This window comes from Vitis riparia, chromosome 18 (assembly GCF_004353265.1).
Source record: "Vitis riparia cultivar Riparia Gloire de Montpellier isolate 1030 chromosome 18, EGFV_Vit.rip_1.0, whole genome shotgun sequence".
NCBI classification, from domain to species: domain Eukaryota; kingdom Viridiplantae; phylum Streptophyta; class Magnoliopsida; order Vitales; family Vitaceae; genus Vitis; species Vitis riparia.
The window spans coordinates 13844521-13857652 of NC_048448.1; positions in this window are offsets into that span (position 1 = coordinate 13844521).

Sequence of the window (13132 nt, forward strand, 5' to 3'; positions counted from 1 at the left end):
AAAAATAGTCACATCTAAAATGGATGGAATGATGGATAGAGCAAGGATCCAGAGATACCGAAGAAATGTCACTCGTCCTCTCACAAAAGAAATGAAAAAGGTGACTCATACTCTCGCTCAAAATATACGTTAAGATGAATCTAAAAAATAAGCTTTCATACGAATTCTCTCTAACACATAAACTTAATGAAGCAAACTAGCACATCCATACATGTACTCAATGGAAAACCGTATAATGAACAATACACTTTTTTTTTTTTTTTTTTTTTTGTGCATACTATAATCAATAATGAATGAACTCCCATGAAAATGCATACCTAAATGATCAAACCCTCTCCACATACGGATATAACATGAATCCTCACTAACAAGACAACCTCTCAAACTAATCTTTGAACCACTACCCATGGGGTGAACAGGGGGAAAGAATGTGACAATCCTCCATGCGGTGACGTGTGAAAAACCACCACTCAAGGTGAAACAAGGATAATGTCAAGTAAGCAATGATGAGAGAAAAGACAGAGAACGAATATCACAAATGGTGATATGTGATGTCGAAAAAAGTGATGAGATGATGTCAAAGAGGAAAATATCACAATGAAGAGTGAGGAATGAGGCCTGAATATGTATGTCAGGTCTAGAACTCATGACGTATCCAATCAAAGCATGTAAGCACTATAGGGTTCCCAACCCGGTGTAATAGGTAAATGAGGTGATGAAAGAAAAAGCTATGGTGCTCGTGTGAGGCTCAATGGGCTAGCAACGGGTAACTTTATACGTAAGGGTGATAGGGTCAATGGGCTCATGAAATGATGGCCACCCATCCTTTAACCACAACCTCGAACATCGTGCTTTCAATATCTCACATGGCCAATACTAAAAATTGGCATCCATCCAACATAGTCATATCAACTCCTCCGAAATTGTGTGAAAACTCCTACTCCGGATGCTCTGTGATAATTATCAATGTCATCTGAAAATCACCTCACTCTATTATCATAAGCCACTCACCATCATCTCATAAAATCACCATCTCTAGTCATCCCGGCTCTCTGAAGTCATGTGCAATGGCCCGAATCTGGATGCTCCATGATAACCCCTCTACCGTAGCAATATCGTCAAGCATGTCAAACCACTCTCTCATCATGCAAAGCACACCTCAAGTCTAACCATCTCGGACTCTACCTAGTCAGATCAAAGAAAATGATGGAAAGAATAGGCAATGACACTATAGTATGCTAAGGCGAACAAAGGTAGCAAAGTCATATAATGGTACCAAGAGGTGGTGTCATGTCAAGCTCAAAATGGGAAGGTTACTAAGTCTACAAAGTCGGGATATGGATATGGTAATGCTCCGATCAAAAGGTGAAATGCGTCACAGTCTCGAACTCTCTAGGTCGATATCCTAATCCTAGGTCAATGGGCTCAAAATCCTCCATGATAGGTTAAGTCAAAGTGACCATGATGTATAAGTGAAAATATGTCTCATATCGAAAGCATAACACACATCAAGGCAACACATGTAAATCATACCCATGAGAAAGAGAATAACACAAACTCGGAATGAAAAGATCATATCACTAAGTGAAATAATGAGTACATCAAGTGTAATGATAGAGGACTACAAACAACTGGACTCTCAATATAGACTATAAACAACGACATTGAACCAAACTGGACTCAACAAAACAAAAAAACCATGGTGAACTAAAATCTGGACTCAACAAAACGGAAATGACTCTGATGACGACCATAATCAAAATGAGAAGCGCTTTGAGCTGAACTACTGCAAAGTGATGTACCCATGTCGACTGAACTAAGTCGTCAACCCGGGATATCTCAAAATACCATACGACCGTCAGTACCATCAACATCCAAATCAATCTACTGAAGACTAGGAGGAGGGGGTGGTACTGCATGTGTAGAATGTGCAGGCAAGGGATTGACGGTCACACTTGGTCCAGACAAGTTGACCAACCCAGCATCAATCAAATTCTGTATGGCATTGTGGAGTGTCGAGCAGTAATCTATAGCATGTCCCTGAGTCTGATGAAATGAACAATGCTCATTGTAGACCCTTAATTTTGCCCTTCTAGCCTATGTCCTATTAGATACTTGATCGATACTTTACAGTAGCTCCTTGGTGGCCCATATCTACTCACACTACTTACCTTTCTTGAACCACCTCGGAGACTCTGGTTGAAGGATTGCCTAACCCCTTATTATGACCTTGGCGGCCCTAATTCAGACTTAGGCACTTTCCTAAACGCCCTAAGCCCTCTTAGACACACTTAGCCTATTAAATGTTTCTTGCATGACTTGCATGGCCCGCATAGGATTGACTATTTAATTTCATTTTATTTAATTATTTTGTTTTACTTTATTCATTCATTTTATTTTACTTTATTTTTTTATATATATTGCAACATTGCTAACTCATTTTTTCGGTTTTATCCTTTTTATTTTCATTTTTTTATTGTTTGATAAGAGAATGGGGGTTGTTGTTCAAATCTCACAAAGGCATGTACACTCAAAGAAGGTAAGAAAAATATTTTTGGAGGAAAAGAAGATTAACGTGGTTGCATACATATGGAAAGAGAAGATTCTACATAGAAAGAGAGAAACATTCTGATTTTCAGAAAGGAAAGTAGGTTTAAAAAGAAAGAAAAGAACAAAAAGGAAATGGGGATTTTCCTTTTTCATTTTGGAACAGATTTGGGTCTTTGGATGGTTGATATATATACATGAGAGGGGAGAAGAAGGAGGATTCTGGATGGCTCGGGATGGAAAAGTGCACAAGAGCGGGAAAAGAGAGATTGCAGCTAAGGTTCTTCCAGGTATGTTTCTAGTTCTTCTCAGTACTCATGTTCAATTTCTCCATGTGTTCGTTTCTGAATATTTAATATACTGTTGATTGGTGTGAACATTAAGGGCCACAAGTTGTTCTACTGGGATTGGTCGTTTACTTCTTCACCTTATTTTGATTTTGATGATTTTATATGTCATATAACTCCATGCCTGAATGTGACTATGCTCTATTTTTTTTCGTTTAAATCCTATTCTGCATTGTTTCCTCCGCTCTTAACTCATGGATTGATACTTAAAGTGGGAGCTATTTATGCTTACTAATCAATATCCTATGTTCTTTCCTTCTCCAAGTTTTACTTCATTTTATTTTATTTCATTTATTCTATATTCCTTTCCCTGCACGGTGTTCGAATCCTTGCCTTTGTATTTGGGTGCGCATTGGAGAACGATGGAAGTGTCGATATGAGGGATGAGGTGTGTAGCAATCCTAGTGTATTCCGGATATTGGAAAATTCTGGAACCTGCTGATAATTTGTTGAGAAATTGAAGACTGAAGCCCCGCTCAAGCCCCTGCCATAGTTTAATGGTGCCAATTCTTCCGATACAAAGATGTTTCAAAAGACATTTTGTTTGGGAAGCTCGACAATCTCTTCAAACAATCCAATTCTCTACTGATGTTATTGCTGAATCCTGAACCGTGATTGACTTGTTAATGGGATTTTAAGATTCGTATGTGGCAGAGGAGTTTTGCACCTGTTTATCACATAATTGCGAGGTCTTCTATTTATTATCTTTGAGCAAATCAGGGGTTAGATTTGAGTAGAAAACAGAGAAGGGTGATTGAGCGGGAATTAGTGACGAGTGGTTCATCCAACTTCGCATTTTTCGTGTGATAGTTTCAGTTCACAGAACAATCAAGGATTGAAGTTCCAATGAAGCCTCTGTCACAACTCTCAGAACCCAACTTCCTTCATCTTCAACTCTTTGATCGGAGCTTTCACATCTATAGCAGAATTTATTTATGCTGGCTATCTAGCCTCTGATAACTACGTTTTCACGTACTTGGTTTGTACCTCTGCTCAGCTATTGGCGCACGGGACTGTTCGTCTGTACATGGTGCCGTTCTGAAATATGGGTTTGAGCATGACTCACATGTTCAAAGTGGTTCAATTTACATGTACGCAGGATTGGGTGGTGATTCGACTCATGGTAGCTTAGCTTTAAAGGCGTATCAACAAAATTTATACCTTAGATACTATTACTAAAGTAGCCAAGCTACTATAGCATAGTGGTTCTAGGATCGTTCACTGGGAAGGGTTTTCGCAAACACAAGTGATATTCAAATTAGGAAAATAGGTGATTTTCTTATGGATGTTAGCTTTAAAAGAAAATGCAAATGGTTCAGAAAGATTTAAACTAATTTAAGCTAACATTAAAGACTAAAATGAAAGGGTGTAAAAACAAGTTTCTCAAAGATAGGAGAGATATGCTCTGGCTCTTATGCAAATTGGAAATCTCAGGATAGGCTCCTCGCGTTGGGGTTGCAACTATGGTGATGCTTGCTTCCCGAACCGGTATGGATTTAGCAAATCAAGTTTTAATCCTTTAAAATGGCAAAACAGATGGTAGTGAATTTCATCAATGGTTATTCACCTTAGACTTCCTTTGAATGGCTCGTAAGAGATAACTAATGGTCTAAAGCCAAAAGCTTACCAAATATTGGCAACTCAAAGTCATTCCGGGTGATAAACTCACCTTTCAATGGCCATTGAAATTGGTTCTAATGGATTAATGCAAAACTTGGAATTGAAAACCTCACCTTCCAATAGCTCGTAGGAGATAACTAATGGATAGAAATCCAAAATCTTATCAAGTATTGGCCATTGGAAGTTGTCTAATGGAAATAAAAACTAAACTTTGCATTAATGAACCATTAATGAAAAACGACTACCTTACCTTCCGGGTGCGAGAAATTTCCATGGGAATGCATCCAAGTCATCACATAACAACCATACTTTGAGAAACTTAAAAGGTTAGCCTCTCATCCTTGGGGATTTCATCCACCAAGGATGTTTGGCTACTAAGAAAATAAGAAAAAGAAGAGAAGGAGAAACAGAGCAAGGCTCTGTGGTATATTTCAATATATATGGGTATATTACATATAATTCTCCTTATGTTTCAACGGATGCAAAGGAGTATAAATAGAGAAGTTTTTCCATCCTTCCTAGCTAAGAAATCTTATGATTGGTGGATTACAAGGAGAAGAATGGAAATTTATACAAAAATATCTAAAAGAAAAGATCTCGTGTGGAGTCGGCAAAACAGGGGAAGGGGTGTGCGAAATTCGCATACCTGATCAGGAGGTATGCGAAATTCGCATACCATTCAGAAGGTATGCGAAATTTTCGCACACCTAGAGCAGTTTTCTTCCGAAGGCCATAACTTCCTCGTTTCAGCTCCAAATCGTGCATGGTTTGAAGCGTTGGATTCTTGACTTCTTGAGCTTTGAAACGGTATACAGCATGTAGAAAATGGACTTCGGGAAGTGCTCCAAACGTTCCAAAGAACACTGCAGCTGCTGTCCTCAGATTTCCTCCTTGCTTCTTTTTGCTTTTCTTTTGCTTTTCTTTGCTTCTCTTTGCTTTTCTTTGCTTTTCTTTGCTTTTCTTCTTTTGTTGGCTTGTCTAAGTAGCTCCTCCATCATTTGGCATGCTTGAATTGATTCATAAGCTGATATAAACATGTAAACTTGCCACAAAATGGTTAAAACCAATTACTAAGGACCTTAATGAATTAATTGGGTTAAATGAATATGATTACTACACAAAGGTGCTTAAAACCATTATAATTAGGTCTACAAAATAGCACTTTTTGGTAGTAATCAGGTGGCTTGGCTTCTTGCTATTGGATGTTTTCATCAATTCGTGAGCCGGATTTGGTGTGTCAGACTGCAATGGTCAGTGCATGTGTCAAGATGGGAGATTTTGCTTTTGCTCGGAAGCTATTTGATCAAATGCCCCACAAGGACCCTGTTGTGTGGAATGCAATGATTTCAAGATATGCGCAATGTGGGCAGTCGAGAAAGATATCAAGTTATATTCAGCTTAATGCAAAGGCAGGGCGTTATTTTTGGGGGAAGAATTTTTGAGGTACTCATTCAATTTAGAGGCTTCGCGTTCCATAACAAAGTGGGAAGTGACAATTTAGCTTCTTTTGATATGGATGATGATGAGGATTCCAGTATTCAGATGATATTCTCAGAGAATGACCCTCCAAATATTGATTATGACGTTTTGTCATGTTCTCGGAATAGTTTGAATGAAGATTTTGATGTCCAAACAAAGAGTAGTCCACAAATAGAATCCGATTGCCTTCTACAAAGTCCTAGAAAACTTGTGCTGAGTAATTTAAGGGTGGGGGATAATATTGGTGAGTTTCTAGTAGAAGCAAGTTCGTCATCTTCAGCATGGAGTAAGATATCTCAGACTGTGGTGCATGCATGCTGTGAAGCATACAGGCAGAAAAGTGTTCTCCAGTTTTGTTGTAAGCATGACCGAGATCGAATATGGACACCATATGCAACCTTGAATGCTGATGCAGCAGCAGCATCTATTGGGATCATTAACATAGATGCAAATTCATGAAAATAGGCTTAAAAAACAGCCAAAAGAAATATGAAACAAAAGCCTGAATAATCGGTATCCATTTGATCTTCACGTTTTTGCTAGAGAGCCTATCCAAAATCACTTTAACATTCTGCATCTATAACCATACAGCAAAAATGCTCTGGAAATCAGTCAGGAACACGTCGAAATTGCCGCATCACTAGAAGAGTTTGCTGCCATAAATCGAGCCAAGCATTTCACCTTTGTCTCCCATAACGCTAGAAGATACTCTGCCAAAAGGTTCTGGAACACTCAAATAATTTAATTGAAAGATTTCTAATGCTTCAATAGCATCCACCCTATGATGAAGACTCAATTTGTGTTTAAAGAGTGGAGTTTCTGGTAACCACCTCTACACCGAATGCAGAATCGATATTTGCTCATTTCATACAAACAAACAATTTTCACAGCAAACCAAGTGATCAAGATGATGCAGGCTGTAAGAATCTCCCAGAAGCATTGAAAATGGCCAGGCTAGATGATGAAGCTATTCTCAAAAAGCTGAGGCAAATGCTATTTGAAATGGCGAAAACTACGATTCAAAGGTTGTGCCGTCTGATTAGAAATTGGCTCCCCTCATAGCCACCTTGCCATCCAAATCATAAGGGTTCAGAAACTCCAGCTGTTCGAAGTGAAGTTAAGAGGCAGTCCTGTCCATCTTCCTGCATAGACATAACTCAGAATGTTTCTGCAGGTGCTTTAATCTTAGAATTTGAGGAGGCAGATCATGATGAAAGATACAAGTGACAATTTAGTGACCTCCAATAAATGAAGAAGTAAACCAAAAAGATACTTGACTTCATTAAAGAAATGCCCAAACCTGAAATCCAACTCATGGCTGGATTTATTTTCTCTTCTTGGTACACTCTCCTTTATGTAGGTCATTTTGCAAATGTTTCCTACCTTCATGGCTTGGATGAAAATTTGGGTAGTCAAATTTTCAATGGAAAATCTAAAGGAATTCAGTGGCTATTTAAGATGATTTTTATGGATGAATTCGGTAGAGAATTGAAAGGAATTCAAGTTGTTGCATATGTGGGTGAGATTCAATGGTGTTAACGGATACTCTTGACGGCTGAAATTTAAAGGAAATGGTAATATGAGTCAGAATGGGAAGCAGGTCAGCCAGATTGCTTCATTGCAGCAGTTCATCCCACATGATTTTGATGCTGGTGATCATGGTACTTCTAGTTTCACTGTTTCTGCTGCACATAGGATTGGGACTTTAGAAATTCGGATTTCAAAGCACAAAAACCTATCTTCACAACTTTTAGAGCAGCTGCCCACAAGATGAGAATGTCTCGAGGATATTTTTGTGCTTCCAGTGACATCATTCAAGGATCCAATATGAGACTCAATTGGAGATGAACTTTGGCCTATCATTGCTAAATCACTCAAATGTTTGTCGCCTTGCTCGCCAAGGTCAAATTGTACTATCTGAGGAAAAGGACAGTACCTTTGAGATTCTTATGGGGGGCAGCAAAACTAAAGACCGCTGAGGAACAGTGAGTTCAGTGGAGACATCAAATCAATCTCATACTATTAAATATCAGCTTCTTGGTGAGGATCTTGATGCATTGGTTTCTATATCTTGTGATGAGGATCTAAAAAAACATGATGGAGAATTGTAATGTACTAGGAGATGAGGGATCGCAGAAACTTAGGCTTTTTTTTTCTATTTTCTAGTAGTGATTTTGATGATGGTCAGTTTGGCTTGAGAAGCATGGAGGGTGACTCTGAGATTCAATATGTAGCTGCTGTGAATGGAATGGACCTAGAATCAAGAAAGTGTTATATTTATATAAATATATATATTATTGGTTAAAAATAAAGTGTAAGAAGAGTTACACTTTTGAAAATAAAGTGTAAGAAGGGTTACACTTTTAATGTGTGAATTAAACACATGATTAAGTTTTGGAATGTTACAAAACTTAAAAGGTATTTACACATATGATTAAGTTTTGAAATGTTACAAAACTTGAAAGGTTAAGGAAGACAATGAGTCTTCTCATCTTTGTAACTTTATAAAACTTAAGAGGTTAAGTGTAAGAGAGTTACACATTTAAGATTAAATCATGTTTAATGTGTGAATTAAACATATGATTTAATTTTTTGAATGTTACAAAGATGAAGAGATTGAGGAAGACAATGGGTTTTTTCTCATCCTTGTAACCATTTTTCAACCCTAAGAGTGCTTTATATGGCTTTTCTTCTTTTTGAAATCTTATGCAGAAAAGTGAAAAGGCTTGATCAATCCCAAGACTATTTCCATTAGTTCCCTAAAGATTTCTAGAGGTGGGAGGAAATAGAGTCTTTGGACAAAGTTCCAAGAACTTGTTTGAGCCTTTCTTGTGTTCTTCTTCTTCTTGTTCTTATTTTTTAACTTTGAGAGTTTTATTGTATCAAAGTGAGTGTTAGAGAGTGTTTCTTTTCTCCATTATATCCAAATTCTCCTAACAATCAAAGACTCTATTTTCAATGGAATGAGAGACTATCAAGATTATGAACCAAGACCTTGTGAGGTTGGATCGTTTTGATGGTTCCAACTTCACTAGGTGGCAAGACAATGTGAGATTCCTTCTCACAGCACTCAAGATTTTCTACATCCTTGATCCTAGCTTGGCACCGTTACCGGAACCAAAGGAAAATGACACACCTCAAGTGGTGGCGGCAAGGAAGAAGAGGGAGGAGGATGAGCTCATATGTAGGGGTCATATTTTGAACGCCTTATCCGATAGGCTATATGATCTCTACACCAACACCAATTCCGCGAGGGAGATTTGGGAGGCTCTTGAAAACAAATATAAAGCCGAGGAAGAAGGTACCAAAAAGTTTCTTATTTCTCAATACATACATTTCAAATTTTTTGATGAAAAGCCTCTCTTACCACAAATTCATGAGTTGCAAGTAATTGTGAATAAGTTGAAAGTTCTCAAAATTGAACTTCCGGAAGCCTTCCAAGTTGGTGCTATTGTGGCTAAATTACCATCAAGTTGGAAAGGTTACCGGAAGAGGATTCTCCACAAGAGTGAAGATTACTCTTGGAATAGATTCAAAAACATCTTCGCATTGAGGAATAATCGAGATCAAGAGACAAAATGGTGGAAAAGTCCAATGGTGGGACTAACAAAGCCAATGCGGTTTCAAAGGCCAATCATCCTGAGGTAAAAATAACAACGACAAAAAGAATTCCGGAAATTATATGAGCCCCAAGAAAAATCAAGGGCAATTTAAGGGCAAGAAAGGTCCTTGTTTTGTGTGTGGAAAACCCGGGCATTATGCTAGGGAGTGTAGGTACCGAAATGACCAAAAAGGGGTTGTGGTGAATGCAATTGATGAGGAGATCATTGCAACACTAAGCGATGTGTGCATTGTCCAAGGAAAGGTGCAAGGATGGTGGTATGATACTTGTGCCACAGTTCATGTTACCTATGAAAAATCTCTTTTCAAAACCTTTGAAGATGCAAAGGGAGATCAAGAGGTTCAAATGGGCAATGAAGGAAAATCCAAGGTGCTTGACAAGGGCACTATTGAAGTTGTTTTTACCTCCGGCAAAAGGGTTACCCTTATAAATGTATTGTATGTCCCCGATATGAATAAAAATTTGGTTAGTGGGGATTTGCTTGGCAAACCGGGTATCAAAGCGGTGTTTGAATCCAGTAAGCTAATTTTATCCAAATCGGGGAACTTTGTGGGAAAGAGGTATTCTTGTGATGGGATGATCAAACTTTGTACCAATGACAATATCAATAAAATGGCGTCTACTTCCGCTTATATGTGTGATTCAAATTCTTTATTTTTGTGGCATAATAGGCTTGCACATGTTGGTTTAAGCACTATTAAAAGGATTGTGAAATGTGGTTTGATTGCTTGTGATACTAAGAAATTTGAAAAGTGTGAAATATGTTTTAAATCAAAGATAATTAAAAAGCCTTTTCATAGTGTTGAGAGATCATCTAATTTGCTTGATTTAATACATAGTGATCTTTGTGAACTTAATGGCATGTTAACAAGAGGTGGAAATAGGTATTTTCTTACATTCATAGATGATTGTTCTAGATTTACCTACGTGTTTTTGTTGAAAAACAAAAGTGAAACTTTCAATGCCTTTAAAGTTTACAAAGCCGAAGTTGAAAATCAACTAGGAAAAAATATTAAGGTGCTTAGAAGTGATAGAGGTGGTGAATATTTCTCTAGTGAATTCAATTCTTTTGTGAAGAATATGGCATAATACATGAGTGCACCGCACCCTATACACCTCAACACAATGGCATAGCGGAGAGAAAGAATAGAACATTCTTGGAAATGGTGAATGCTATGTTATTGCATCCTAAATTGAATTTCAATTTGTGGGGTGAAGCTTTGTTGACTGCTTGCCATATTTTGAATAGAATTCCTATAAAGAAAAATGAGATATCTCCATATGAGTTATGGAAAGGAAGGAAGCCTAATATAGGTTACTTCAAAGTGTGGGGGTGTCTTGCTTATTGCAAGAAAACAGATCCAAATAAAACAAAATTGGGTCCAAGAGCCATTAAGTGTGCATTTGTAGGCTATGCCTCAAATAGCAAAGCTTATAGGCTATTAGACTTGGAGTCTAATGTGATAATTGAATCAAGAGAGGTAGAGTTCTTCGAGAATTTGTTGAGTGATAGCAATTCTCAAGTACCTACTAGTGTTGGAGAGTCTCAAGAGGAGACACCTTCAAAGGTTGTTGAGCAACCCATTGTGCCTCGGAAAAACCAAAGAGCTAGAAAAGATAAAGTGTTGGGATCAAATGAGATTGACTCTCAAAGAATTTCCTTTTACTTAGTAGAAGGAAATAGAGAAGATATTATAAGAAAAATTCCTATAGTACTTCAAATAGAGGAGGATCCCAAAACATACAAAGAAGCTATGGCTTCTAGAGATGTTGCTTTTTGGAAAGAGGCTATCAATGATGAAATGGATTCAATTATGTCTAACCAAACATGGAATTGGTAGACCTTCCACCAGGATCTAAACCAATAGGGTGCAAGTGGGTATTTCGAAGGAAATATCACACCGATGGCATGATTCAAACCTTTAAGGCTAGATTAGTAGCTAAGGGTTTAAACAAAGAGAAGGTATTGATTATTTTGATACCTATGCGCCGGTGGCTAGAACAACATCGATTAGGATATTGTTTGCTTTGGCATCAATTCATAATCTATTTGTTCATCAAATGGATGTCAAAACAGCATTCTTGAATGGGGATCTCAATGAGGAGGTCTACATGGAACAACCGGAAGGTTTTGTTCTACTGGGGAATGAAAACAAAGTGTGTAAGCTTGTCAAATCATTATATGGTTTAAAACAAGCTCCCAAACAATGGCACAAAAAATTTGATCATGTTATTCTTTCGGATGGATTTAGACACAACAATGTGGACAAGTGCTTATATTCTAAGACTTGTGATGACTATATGGTCATAGTGTGTCTATATGTGGATGACATGTTAATCTTGAGTGATGACATGAAAGGAATAATAGAAACGAAAAGGTTTCTATCCTCAACCTTCAAGATGAAAGATCTTGGAGAAGTTGATACTATATTGGGTATCAAAGTGAAAAGAAATAGTGGGGGTTATGCTTTGAACCAAACCCACTATATTGAGAAAGTAGTTAGCAAATTTAGTCATCTCAAGATTAAAGATGCTAATACTCCATTTGATTCAAGTATAAAACTTGAAAAGAATGATGGTAGATCGGTGGCTCAACTTGAGTATGCAAGTGCAATTGGAAGTCTTATGTATGCTGCTCAGTGTACTAGGGCTGACATTTCATTTGCAGTTAGTAAACTAAGTAGGTTTATTAGCAATCCGAGCGTGGAACATTGGAAAGCTATTGGTAGAGTTCTTGGTTACCTAAAGAATACCAAAGAACTAAGCCTCCAATATTCAAAGTTTCCTGCTATACTTGAAGGGTATTCAGATGCAAGCTGGATATCGAGTGTGGGAGATAATTTATCTACCACAGGTTCGGTGTTTACACTTGGTGGTGGGGCTGTCTCTTAGGGATCCAAGAAACAAACTTGTATATCACACTCAACCATGGAGGCAGAGTTTATAGCTCTAGCTGCAACTGGAAAAGAAGCTGAGTGGCTTAGGGATCTCATGATGGACATCCCTTTTACTGCAAATAATGTGTCAACAGTGTCGATACATTGTGACAGTCAAGCCACTCTAGCTCGTGCGTACAGTGGAGTGTACAATGGGAAGTCTAGACATATAAGCATTAGACATAAGTATGTAAGACAATTGATTCAAAATGGAATCATCTCAATCTCATTTGTGAGGTCAAGTGGAAACTTGGCGGATCCTTTTACTAAACCTCTTACAAGAGATTTAGTAAGGATAACATCTAGAGGGATGGGACTAAAACTCCTTAAATAAAATTCACCAATGATGGTAACCTAACTTAATACTACGAAACGACTAGTCTTAAGTTCAATAAGTAAAAACAAGTCATTGATAAGTGGGTTGTGGCAGCATTAGAACATGTGAATTCCATCTGTGATGATTAATGCTGGTTGTTACCGTTGGAGGGTTAAGCTTAAAGCTTTTAATGAAATCCAGTCTATGTGTGACAAGCATCTTAAAGGTAACAAGGATGCTGGAAGAATTTCACCTATGTGAACTT